The following is a 14,200-nucleotide window of genomic DNA, read 5'->3' on the forward strand; positions in this document are numbered from 1 at the left end:
TGGGTTCCTTTGTTCTCAAACATCTGTGCAGGAAACACGGTTCTTCTCCTCCTCAAGGTCAACGCATTCCCAGCTTGTGCCAGGTTGTCGCACCACAACAGCGCCAAGGCTCATTAGTTACCACGGTGATCATGTCTTCCTTGGAGAGAAAGGGCTGCTTTGTCCTCACTCAAATGTTTTCAGACAATAAATAAAAACTCCCTGCATGAGTTCTCAGACTTTCTCTGCGCTCACTTGCGTCTATCTTTCCACAACAAACATTTGATAAGACAGTTCAGTGAGGGTGTTGTTCTGTGTCCGGCCGAAAGATAAAGGGCCACAGCATCTACATGCTCCCGACAACTTCCCACAACCATGATGAAGAGAGAGGACATCCGTGTGCAGATAAACAACAGTCAACAAAAGCTGCAATATGTAAGAATTGGCCACCTGTCGAATTCAGTTAGCCGTGCAGCTAGCAGTCATATTAGCAGACTCTGCATAGAGTGGGAGCTCAAAATACTGAGTGTTCAGAGCAGCCTCTCAGTGAACATGGCCAATCGGGGCAGAAAACAGTCTCCAAGACCAGCGAACGCCAGCTTGACGACAGGGGATACAGTATGGAGGCGATTTACACCAGCTCCAACCAGGCTCTGATTCTGGGGAGGACAAAGACACTGCAGGTTTAGGGTGAGACAGAAGAGACAGGAAGCTCACACTTCTGGAGGCCTGAGCTGGGGTTAAAGTGTGGTCAGGCCTGGAGTACCTAGAGCCAAACCTGGCAAGGAAACCACCTCTTTGTTGTTGGACTGAGGGCAGAACGGACACTAGTGATTCACATTTAAGGTCTTGAATAGCCAACTTCTGGCTGCACCACTTCTCATTCCTCTATAGAGGAAAAAACACTCTGTCTTGTTTGTATTTCTTTGCAACAACCATACTCCACTTGTACGGGGCTAAACCCAGGTGCCTGTGCAAAATAGTTTCGAGGGGAACTTGTTTTGCAAGGGTTACATTAGAATAAATAAATCCTCACTAGCTTGCTGAGTGACCAGGTTAGTGTTGGGGTAATTTGCTATTTTAAGCGTGTGCTAGGCTGGAGGGTGTTGTTTCTCATAGTGATGGCTCATGTAGCAAGGAAGGAGAATGCCACCTGGAATAGGTGAGGAGGAGAGTCCGACTAAGGTAAAAGTGGTATTACGAGTGGTATTACGTTAGCTTGTTGATCTCTCTGAAACACAATACATGGACATGATATGATGTCAAAACGGTCAATCACATTCTGTTTATGTTAGTTAATATTTTACAATCACTCCTTTAATATGATACTCATCCACTTTAAGTGTAATGTTTATGGCCGGTTATAAACATAACAAAGCAAACATTGTTCTGCTTCTGCTACTGATAATGATTTGCCTTTTAAAAGGGGCACAGTGTAGTTTTGGAAAAGAAAATTCATAAAAAAATTCATTTCCATAACTGTATAAACAAGCTGTTCTCGGATAAAAATAAGGCCGCCGGAAGTTTCAGGGTCAGCCAAATATAAACAAAGTACAACAGTATGAAATTGTGTTGTCCTTTTAGGTCAGTTTGTTTATCTAGCTCGTTTAGACTCAACAAAAAAATATCTTGAAAAGATCTTTCTCTTTTGCTTAAAATGTTTCCCCAAAACTACATAGTGCACATTTAAACTACCTATGGGTATAACATTCTAAAACACCGAGAAATGTTTGATATTGTAGCACAGTGTTATTAAAGCCCTGGTGGCATCTGACACTCTGGGACTTTTTCAGCCCTCATCAGCAGGTGAATGATACCCTGACGACAACACGGCAGCTTAGCAGCCTCTTTTTTCACAGGCGACGATGAGTCATCAGTATCACTTCACCTGTCTGTGCTCGACAGCACAACTAAAACAACATACAGTTCGCATGGCCTTCTCATTAAACAGACCTGTGCAGATGGTTTTCAAACAGCATCTTTATCCAATATGAAAAATATAAGCAGCCAAGTCATATTTGAGTGCTTGTTTTTCATGGATTGTAACACATCAGGGTATTTTCCTCTCACGTATGATTTTTAAAACTACATTTTATATATAACTTCATTAAATAAACGCGTTTAATCTTGATCTTTTGTTATGAAACACGCTGCTCGCCCACACTCGTGTCTCCGGGCTGCTACACTGCTGTCAGTGAGTCATCACAATGTAACAACACGGCGGCGTGCAGCGCAGACACACCGACAAACACACCGCGACTCTCTCCTCTTACTCTCCACATGCATCTGCGTTCATTGAGAGGTTTGTGTAACCAGGAATCCCCGGCTCAACGTGTGTTTGTTTGACTTCAAATGGACAAGCACACGAGCCCACAAACCGACAGCAACAAAAGACTTCCTGTGTCGTCGCGGGAGCGATTTTAGGCGCCGCATCCACAGCAGGCATCATGTTACCCAAAGCGAACACGATGGAGCGCACAATCGACAGAAAGAGGTCAGGGTTTGTTTGTATTTTTTCTCCTGGTAAAAAGTCTTACCCGTCCTCCAGATGAGAAGCAGCTCCGCAGCTCGCCATCTCCGCCACCATCCTCTCTCTGTAACCGAACCCCCGTTACACTTTCTGTTCGTCTGCCGCGTGCAGCACCTGCGCGTAAAGGCACTTGAAAGCGATCCTATCATCGGCTATCAGCGCCTCGTTAAGGATCTGTGCAGCAATCAGCGCGGTGATGGTGACAGTCGTAAGCCCCTCGTGTTTGAGCTTCTTCACATCGTCTGTCCTTTTGGCTGCAGCATACCCCAACAAAAACATCTGGATCTGACAAAATAGAAAGGGGAAAAAAAGGTTTATAAAATCCAAACAGAAAACAGTCGCGAGGAGGAGAGCGTCGATGTGGATGTTTTGTTTCCTCTCACAAACACTCTGCTTGTGTGAGAGCAATGAGTTTAAAAAAAAAACTGATCATCACGTCGTGTTGTGCAGTGACGTCCCGCTCACAGCACACAGAGCAAATGTGGGGATCAGCGCTGCGGCGCAGTTGCTGCGCAGCGCGTAAAGGCACACCGACGAACAACCCCGTGTAGGCGGGTGCTGCAGCATCCCGCCTTCAGCATGGGCTTTGTAAAAACCATGCTGATGATTTACAGCCGGACTTTTACCACCAAATTTTTTTTTTTCTTCATGTGAGAATACATTTAGAAGTCTAAGTGGCCCTGATAAGAGGATGTTTGCCATCTAACACGACCGAGAGCAGCTGCGCGTCTGGTCCTGTTTGCGCAAGGACACGAAGTGGATTGAAGTTAAACTAATTCACATTTCGAAAATGATGTGTAGTCATTTCTAATACATCACTAAAAGTTGATCCTAAAAGCATCCAGTGCTGTCGAACACAGAGATAACAGGAAGTGAGTTGGAAAGGAACCAGCGTAAAACACTTAATAAGAAAAATAAGACGTCTGCGCACATCTGAGACATATTTGTTGGATGCACATTTTCTCCCACACATAAAAGGGGGCAGCCAGCACTCCACAGTGCAACTAGGTCACTTTGAGCGGGAAAAGACATCCACATCGAGACTGTGGAGCTGCTGCACTACCGGTGAGACACCACCAGATGTCCCATCAGACAACAAAACCGGTGAAGGCGAGCCTCCTCCACAGAATATCCCTGCACCGGAAGACACACTCAGAACCAGCCTCATGCAGTTATTATCAAATTTGTGAGGAATCAAAGTGGCATAAGCTCAGTCCATCAGAGAGAGCAAGAGAGCAAGAGAGGCATGGAGAGCTCACTGTGAGTGTCTGAAGTGTCCAGTGGGAGGAATGAGTGAAGGATCAAGGGCTTTCCTATTGATCTTCCACTCATTGATCCTCCTCTCTCCATCCACCCGTCTAACTTTCACGGATGGATATGTAGTTTGCAGCTGGGAGAATAGAGCGGGAGAGATGCCGCAGACTAACAGGGACATTATCCAAGTCTCAGAGTCTAAAGGGAGAGATCAGCTCCTCGGTGGAGGAAGAGGCAGCCGAACATCAGACTGAGTGGCGAGACGATACCCCCTATACCTCAGGAAATTAGAGGAGATAAACCGAGAGAAGCGAGGAGGGGGGGACGAGAGGACAGGGAAGGTCAGGAGGAGAGGGAGCGAGGGAAAAGAAGAGTTCAGATAACAGGAGGGGGAAAAAGGAGGGAACGTGTCTTAAGGCTTAAGGCTCGAAGCTTGGACTCGACTTGTGACCTGACTGCAGGAAGATTTGTCTTGACTCGAGACAAAGATCTAAAGAGACCTGACGTCAGATCAACAAATGTTTAAGAAGAATACGCCTACAGCCAGACTACACTGGATTCACAGGAGTGTCATTAGTTTTGCAGATATTCAGTCATAAAGGTTTGGACGGATAAAATATTTGACCGGATCAGACAGGAAAAGTAAACGGATCACCATACACTTCACCCAGAGGAGAATATGAATGTCTGGAAGAAGAAGAAAAAAATCCATGGCGTCGCATCCAGCAGTTGTGTAGTCATTTTTTGGTCAAAACCACAGATGTGATCATCATGTTGGCGCTGAAGGAGAAGTCTGGAGATCATCAGAGTCGTTTTGATTCATCATCTGGGGATCATGACTGTCTCGACCAAACTTTATGCTAATCCCTCATGTAGATGTTGACCAGTGTTTGGGATCATAACTCAAAAAAGTGATGTTTTACACATTACTCATTACTTAAAAATAAAAAAAACAAGAACAAAAAAGTAGATCATTACTTGGTTTATTTACTCCCCATAGAAGTAATCTACCTTTGTTACGCCTCAACATCACCTGAGACAACTGTCACGTAATTGCCAGTTAATAATTACATTAAACACCACATATTAGCCTTGTCCTAATAAGGAAGACAAACAGAAGACCTTCTTTATGCTCTTTTAATGGCAGATGGGTTGCATTTAATGGGCCAAACACACTTCACTTGACCTGAGCTGCTCGAGCACAGAACCACAGCCAATAGTCGTCTAGTCCATCTTGTTTGACGTGTTTATCATTAAAGCCGTGGTTGAAGCTCACGAGGAGCCTCTCAAATCGTTTGTCAGACTACCTGTTCCTCCTCAGAGTCAGTCGGCCCAGTCGCCAGGATATAATGTCAGCAGTTAACCTTTCCAGAAACCACACATACGTTCAAGGTTGACGCTTCAAGCAAATGTGGCATATCATGTTCACATCATATACTTGATAGCTGACTTACACACGAGGAGGTGGAGGGGACGGCCGACCGCAGCTCGAATCACACCACTGGATATTTTTGAGACCACCTGTGAACATTACTGGTGGCGACCAAAACTGTCTTTTTTCCACAGGAAGTCGGACCATCTCCATCCGTGATCCAGCAACCAAAATAGGTTGTATCAATAAGCCAAACCATGATGTTTCCCGAACACTAACAAAGTGTTTTTTGTGCTTAAACCCAAGCAGAGCGTTAACACAGCGCTAAAACATACAGTTTCAACGTATCTTTGGTTTTGCAGAAACGTACTTAACTAACATTTATTCTGGCGAATGAAGAGCCTGCAGGACTGCTCAGGCTGTGGAGCCTCTCTGCGCCCTGAACGGCGTCTCTGGGTTGAATTTCATGATTATCAGGAGGTCAGATTGTTGCACAAGTGTACACCAAAAAGGCACATCTGCAGATTTTTTTTTTCCACTTATGATGCAGATCATTGAAAAACTTGAGTAAATTATTTTTATTGGTAACAGTAAGGTTTTACGTGACTGCGTGACACACAACCATAAAGTGATGTCAGTAATGTGTCACTTTATTTTTGATATATTTCACTTGATAGGTGACAACTTTGTCCTGCTGGAGGCGCTGGAGGAAACATCTGGGCGGCTGTTGCTCAGGAGGCAGAGCGGCTGATGATTGGTAGTGATCGGAAAGCCACTGGTTTGAATCCCTGGCTCCCCCAGCCGCATTTAAAAGTGTCCTTGAGCAAGATATGATACTGAGCTACAAGTTGGCACCTTGCATGGCACAACTGTATTTTATTTTATTGTATTTTGCATCCAATCCGATAGTCTTCACCTTGCACTGCACCTTTAATGCATTAAATATGTTTCTATTATATTTTTTACTATTATAAGTAGTATGAAAAAGCTTGTCATCAAGAATATGAAGACTCAAAAAAACATAAAAAAACCACAGTGGCAATGAAATCCGTCTCTATTGTGCTGTCATGGTAAGAAGTGTATTTTAAAAACCAGGTATTGAGAAAGGTCTTTATCAAAAGCAACAACTGACATAATCTTTCCCTCCACTGTGGCTCAGTTAAAACAGTCTTTCATTGTGTGTGTGTGTGTGTGTGTTATGACAGGGCTTTTTTTTTTTTTTTTCAGATCGACCAACCTGTTTGGAAACGATGATGTCACACACCCTAGAGGGTTAATATGAGCCCTCATTGTGCAGACTCATTATCCATCACATAGACACACACACACACTCAAAATAACCCACAGAAAAACAGTCACTCACATGTAAGGAAGGCAGGAGGAAAACCCATACCTCTGCACTCAAACATTCCCTTTATAACATACATGCATTCACACACGCAGACGCACAAAAGGTGTCGTCTTACTCCGGAGATGAGGAACGCCATATCCTTTCAGTTTCAATGGGCCATTTTGCCATCAGGGCTGAGTTATCACTGGAAAGATCCTCAGTGACAAAAGAGCCGTGCCTCGCATAAAGAAGCCGGAGAGAGGTGAACGGGGACAAAGAGCAACACCTTTGCAAAGAGCAAATGGGAAGAGAGGCTCTGGAGATCATCCAGCCATGAGAGATTTCAGAGGCAACTTCATTCAGTCCCATACAACAGTGTAATGTATAATGCATGGGCCGTAGAGCCGGTAGCAATCAATAGGCTAAACTTTGTATATCAACGCACAGCAGCACAAAAACAGAGCAGAGCTGCTGCACTCAGATACAGGGTTTCCGGTCAAAAAGGAAAATGACTTCACTCGCTAATGACTACTTATTTTCATTATGCAAGGCCTGTGTTTGTTCTTTATCTTTATTTTTATGTCTTTTATTGTTTTTCAGCATTTTGCTGTTGCCATTGTCTGCTTTTTTTTCATCTTGGGCCGAGATGTTTTATGAGTCCTTTTGAGTTCTCTTTTATTTTTTTTTTATTTTTTATCTCACCCACACAGTTTACACTTCTTTTGTTCTCTATTTTCAGTGTGTTGTGGTTTTGATGAGAAATAAACCTCAGTGGTGGAAGAGTGGTGTTTTACTTAAATAAACATAGCAGTAACACAGTGTAGAAATACTATGTTGAGTGTAAAGTCTTCCCTTCTGTGAAAGTATAGGTATTATCATCAAATTTCCAATTTACTTATTGTATTATTAGATTGTAATTATTGATGCAATAATTTTAATAATATTGATGATTATCTTAAAAAATCTTTTGTCCATTATCTGCAACGTAACGTTATCATATTAATGTGTGGAGTAAAAAGTGAAACATTTTCTTGTGAGATGAATACCCCAAAAATTGTACTTGATAAAATGTACTGAGTTACTTTTTGCTACAGCTGGTATCTGAAAAGCTGTTTCACAATGTGGGAAACTAATTGAAAACATTTTTTTTAGGTCTTTGTACGACAGTGTTCAGAGTGTCAACTGAGGGACGCCACTGAGGCAAAATGATGCGTTGTGCTACATGCTAACTAACTAGCATGCTAATGGCTCACAATGACAGTTCTAACATGTTTAGCATTATAACACTCACCACCATCCTCAATGAGTATGTGAGCATATTATCTGTAGTTAATTAGCACCAAGGTGGAATTTACGTTTTAAAGCAACATTGTGTAGAAATTGGCATTTTGTGCGATTTGGTGCCCCCCACAGTTTCTGAGTGCAACACCACTGTTGTTAACACAGATCCCAGGTCTGTAACAGTTTGTCAGAGTTAATGTTGGAGCTAATTACAAAAAAACTCAACACACCATAACAATTTTATGTGTTGAAAACTTGTATGTTGAAGTAAACGTGTGTAACGCTGTGATCCGACCCTCTCACTGAAGTTACACAGTGCAGAAACAACTGATGTAGGGCCGGAGTGGCTGAGACGGAGACAACATTCACTCTATTATAAGACACTGAACCATCAACATGATTTAGAAGTGTTGAAACATTAAAGTCTAAATATACATTTCCTGGTGATACAATATACAATAGTTACTGAGACTTTTCATGAAAAACTGCAAAGTCAGTAGGATTTATTTTCTTGGATTCATTAATGTCTGTTCTAAATGTCATGGCAATCCATCTCATAGCTGAAATACTTCAGTCTCGATCAAAGTGTTGGGCTGATGGAGCATCTGACTTTACCATCCCTGGAGCCATGCAGCTAGTGTGGCTAAAAACAACCAGTCAAACCTCAGCAAATCCGAATAGCCGCTGTAAAAGGTACCCTCCAAGTCAGATAAACCATTTCTTCAACGTGTTTCAAACGTTTTTACTGTGTCTGGCACAATATTTGGTATTTCTGGCATCTTGACTACAATCTAAAGTAACGATTTGTTTATTGAGCAATATCTCTCTACAGAAAGGTTTGTGATGATGGACCTACATGTAGTTAAAGGAGTTGTTTTTTTGTGCAAGACATCAGATTTGGCCCCAAAAACAAGTTTTAGTCTCGTATCGTGTAAACTTTGTGTTTTTGGAGATGTCAGGCACATCTGTCCTCGATGTCAGTGTTTGGATTTAACACCTACACAGTTTCACTCCGAATTTCTTGGGACCATTTCATTGTTCCTGCTTTCACTTAGGGGGATTGACTTTAATTGTTGTGCATTTCCACATATTAACAGATTTCCTGTCTCTGGACATCCATAAAACTGGATGTGAGGGAAGAAAACAGAGGAAGGGAGACCATAATTTAAACAAGAAGGGGGTTAAAGAGAGAGAGGTTAGTGTCTGCAGGGTCTCTGGGGGAAACGGATGTCTCTGAGTTGAATCCCTCCCTTCCATCTCCTACACCAACCCTCCACTTAGTGCTTTATATTATACTACGCCTGTCAGCATTTATGTGTAATGTGTGTTGTGTCATGGCCGCTCTCTCTTTTCACCCGTCTCTCCGTGTTGGCAATTCCATATTTTGGAGCCCTCTGGGAACTCTGTGCATTCAGGGGCCACAGAGTTACGAGTCTTGCGATGTAACGTGGGCGTTTGGTAGGAGGGACGTAACTGAAGGCCATATAGTCTAGTCACCACCTTCTGAGACGCACAACCCCCCTCCGTCCTCCTTTTAGAGTGACTCAGCGCGGCAGTGCGGAGGCAGGGGGTCAAAAATCCCCTGCCCTCCGCCTCTACTCAAACATGTGGGAATGGGAAAGCTTTATCCTATATTTAACCTCCAGGTGTCTGTCTGCTTTGTGTGTGTGAGTACCAGTAACTGAGTCATCAGCAGCTGGGTGCTGCAGACGGATTATCTTATAGAGGAGAATGAGGTGGCCTTTGTTCTTGGGGGTTGGTTGGGGGCTTTTGGAAGTCTGCCCCTCGATGCTCCACATTTACCTCCCTCTGATGGGAACTTTCCACATTAAATCTGTCTGATATTTTGCGAGAGTGTGTACATTAGATTTGCGAGAAAAGAAGAGAATTTAAAGGAGACCTATTATGCTTTTTCGTTTTTTTTCCTTTCCTTCAGTGTTTTATATATATGTTCTTGGGCATATAAAAAGATCTTGAAGGTTTAAAAGGTAAAAGTCAGCACCAAAAGAAGCTCCTCTCAGAAAACACAGCTCCTGAAATGCCCTGTCAGCACCTTTAGTTCTGTGACTTTGTGACATCACAGAACGTCGACATGTCACACATTTGCATTATCTATACCTAGCAGCTATCTGGCATGTAAGAAATTATTTAGCAATGCTGCTCTGTTTTTGTTAGCAGTGTTGACTCAGGTGTGTGTGAACCAATCACATCAGACTGGGTCATCAGGTGCTAAACCAGAGCATGTTTTTTGAGCATTAAAGCATGTAAACCTAGTCTTGTAGTTAGCCAAAATGAAATTATGGATCTCATGAATATGTCTCCTTTAAAGGTGCAATATGTAAGAATTGGCTATCTGAATTCCTACTCTAAACAAATAGGAGAAGTATATCAACATAAACCACAAAACACTGCTAACTGTAGCTGCTATTAGCTAATTAGCTCAGTTAGCCATGCAGCTAGATGTCTGGACTTGAAGCTTGAAACACAGGAGGTGCTGGAGTTACATTGCAAGCACAGTACATTCGAACAAGGTGGGCCAGGGGCTAGCTCGTTAGCATGCTATGCAAAACTGTGATTCCCTCACATCTTGTTGATAATTCTGGTTAGTTTTATTACAAATTGCACCTTTAACTAAAAGAATACAAGGTGCAGCTAATCATAATTGCTTACATACAGTCAGTGTAAAGCCATCCTGCCCTGTTATAATAGTGCAATGTTTAATGCAACAGAAAAACAGCTCCCCTTCTTGTGCAGATTAAATGTTTCTTCCTTTATTAATAGTTAATTAAGACATCATTTCTTACCCGGCGAGTTACAGTAGTCAGGTTGAAGATGCTGGGTTGGTTATGTCTGTGGAGTGTGGAAGGGCAGCATCGCCCAAAGGCTAAAAAGACAGTGATTGATGTATATGTATATAAATCTTTCCCGGAAACAGGATGTTCCCCATTTGAACAGAAAGCAATGATGCTGAGTCAAATCACTTAGAGCTTTTACCCATCAAACCTGTCTAAATAATTGCGGAGTATGATGGCCTATACAATTATCATATGGGCAACCGTATACATTTATTCACTATAAAGTCGAAAAGCCCAGCTCAGCAGATTTATTAAGAGCACTGAGACTTTCTCTCTCGTTCTCCCTCTCTCTTGTGTGAAGGGCTTTTGGGCTTTAAGAAGCAGGTTTTCTCTTCAAAGGAAATTCTGATTCTTCTCCGAGCCAAAAACTACACATCGCTTGCCACGTAAAAAGGTAAGAGGTGCTCACACTTTCTTTAGGTGACCACATCCACTCGCTCGTTCAGTTGACTCCTGAGGAAGAAAAAGCACAAAGTTTGACCCGGGCCTCATGTCATCCCGTCACCGTGTTGCTCTCACTCAACCACACACTGTCCAGTGACGAAGAAAAGGGGAAACATGCTCAAAACGTTAAGACGCCCACACAAACATACTAAAACATAAATATAGTCGCCCCATACTCTCAACACACACACACACATACATACATACACACAATCCCGTACACTTAAAGACCTCTGAGCAAGCAGAGCGATAAGATTAGAGGAAGTATGTGGGTGTGAAATAGCTGTGGTGTGGGACTTTTCTGGATTCGCACAATCTACGCCGACTGCAGGCCCTGCTTTTTATTAGAGTTCAAGCTGATGGGAATACACAGACGCTGATGACACCCACACACATATCCTGCAATGCTGGGATAAGAAACACACACACACACACACACACACACACAAAGATAAAACATATGCATCCATCCTCGGTAGTCTGCAAATTCAGACACGGCTGTTCTTACACATGCAGCAGGATTAGGGCAATCTATCACATCATGTAATGATCAGATTATCCTTTAACCACAGTGAGTCAAGAAGCTGCAGAGGCTGAAGCTGGTCTCAGGGCAGTAACCCTGAGGTTTTGACTTCTGCTCTGGTGCAAACAAAGCAAAGAGCAGAACCATCAGTGGGTCCATTAACAAAGCCTGACGCCTGACAAGGCTCTCTTTGTTTCATAATTAATGCAAAAGCGATAACCGTGACATTGACAGTTGGGCAGTCCGCGCATCAACGTCTCTGACACATGAAAATGAACGCTGCCATTCATCACTGCACAGGGCTAATGGACCCAATAAGACTGAATTATTAAGCACAACACAAGAGACTTTTGTGCCAGATTAATGGAAGCATGAAGCAAAGCACATTCATTACAGTGATATAGTGTAGTCAGTGAGTTATCATGTTAATTGTTAGCCATAGAGGAGGCTGCAACATGAGATTATTGTGTCAGTTAATGTAACAGCAGCAGAGTCGCCCCTTGTGTTGACACTGTTAACAGATTTGTTGTGTTTATATTCTCTACATCTGTCTACCAGTGTCTGCGTTTCTGTCTCTGTGTGCATCGAGGACTCGGACAATCTGCTCGAGCAAAGAAACTTTCCACTTTCTGTAAATATACTATGCAAAGAACACTTGTCCTTTTTTTCCCCGTTTCCTCTGGGATGTAGTTGGTCTCCAATTAGTTTGATGTGTTTGCTGAGAACCGCTCCGCGATAGACACAACAAGAAAGAGGGGGGAGGCAAGAGAGATAAAGACAGAGAATTTATTCAATCAGTCTTACTCACATAAGAGCAGCACTTTGCGGTGAATTTCAGGGAAAGAGGGGGAAAGAGGCAGGATGTGGTGGTTTAGAAACAGACCTGAGGATGTGAAATTGTCAGAGAAAGAAGATGAGAAAGGAAAGGGATAGATTGAATCGTGGAGTCCTTGTGATCGGCAAGAAAACAAAAGAAAAGGAGAATTATGGTAATGCTTCGTATTGAAGGTCGACTTTGTGAGAAAGTTGATTTGTCGACCTACAATCCCAAAGCCTCAGTATTTGAGTCTGGATTATGACTCAAGACTCAACTCTCTTACAATGTGGACCTTTAAGGTTCTTGTAATAAGCATGAGGTAATTGGTTCTGACCTTATAAGATGTGTATGCTGCTATTATAACACTTATTTATATAGCAGCATACACATACACTTTTATAATGATTATAAGAAACTTGCTAGTTGCTTTAACAACATTTTGTTGCTTAATTAAAAGTGATTCATGCTTTATTATGCATTTATTCATGCTTTATGGCATGCACAGTCGGCATGCCATGATTTTGCCATGTCAATGATAACCGTGTGATGTCAAAATATTAAATATTGTTGTGTGAATAACCCAGTGAAGATGTTCGACTCGTGCATCTTGTGTTCCGTTCATCTGGTGCAATTTTCACAAGCAATTGAGTGTGATTGTTCTTTTGGTACACTTTGTTTACAGTTATGCTGACAGACTCTTTCCACCTCCTCAGACATTCGGAGGGTCATTTATCTGCCAAAGTGACAAACACACATAAAACAAAGTTTAAGACAACTTTGATTTATATAATTATTATTTTTCAGATTTGTAAAGGTATCTTGAAAATATCATCAGGATGAATTGGTTTGTCTATGGTAATTGTGCAGCGAAAGTCTGATATTGTGAAAGCCTTCATTAACGGTTAGTAATTAAACTTTTTTCTGTTAATAAGTGCATAATAAAGAATCTATTAACCTTACTGTGATGTTGTTCTTCTTGGGGAAGAAATATGATTACCCAAGGACAAAAGGGGGGATCTGTTGGAGGCATACTGTCCTTGGACAATCATATTTCTTCCCCAACAGTTCTCACTATGGATCTAGTCGCTACAAAAACTGCAGAAAAGTGCGTGACAACGTATGAATTACTCCCAATGAAGCAACAGAAAAGACTTAGGACAGGTTCAACAAACACCTAACAGAGACACCATTCACCCTGTTACAAGACACTGACCCATCAACATGATTTAGAAGCTGTTATTTTAAGGTAAAACAGTTACATAATGTTGCTTTAAATAGTCTAAGTACTATAAGAGTCTAAGTACTTAAGAAGACCCTTATGAACTATTACATAACACTTATTAAAAAGGACCTTAACATAAAGTGTTACCTAAATTAATCTCAGTTCGCTTCAGGATAAACACAGTTTTAACTTTGTTATCTTATTTCTTCTGCTCACAGGGGTTTGATCTGGATGGGATTAAAAAGCCAAATGGTTTGAAGTGCTCCTCTGTACTCGGTTAAGAACTGTGGAGAGACGGCAGCATTTTCTCTGCTTTCCTGACATCCGGGAGCTGTGATCAAAAAATAGCTGTTGTTCCCTAAACATGTCAATAAGAGTATCAAAATAGCAGAAGTGCTGGGAAAGCCCTCGAAAACAAAGGAACTGAAAAAAAGGGTTTCTCTCAGAGCCGCCGTCCAGAGGCTATTGATTGTGTATTTGTTTATTTGGTTAGAAGGGAGCCCTGCGATCACGTTTCCCTAATCGAGGCCGATTACAGAAAGAAATACGATGCTGCATAAATTAGGCTGTGTGATGTTACCCTTCTACTGAAT

This window comes from Sparus aurata, chromosome 2 (genome assembly GCF_900880675.1).
Source record: "Sparus aurata chromosome 2, fSpaAur1.1, whole genome shotgun sequence".
NCBI lineage: Eukaryota > Metazoa > Chordata > Actinopteri > Spariformes > Sparidae > Sparus > Sparus aurata.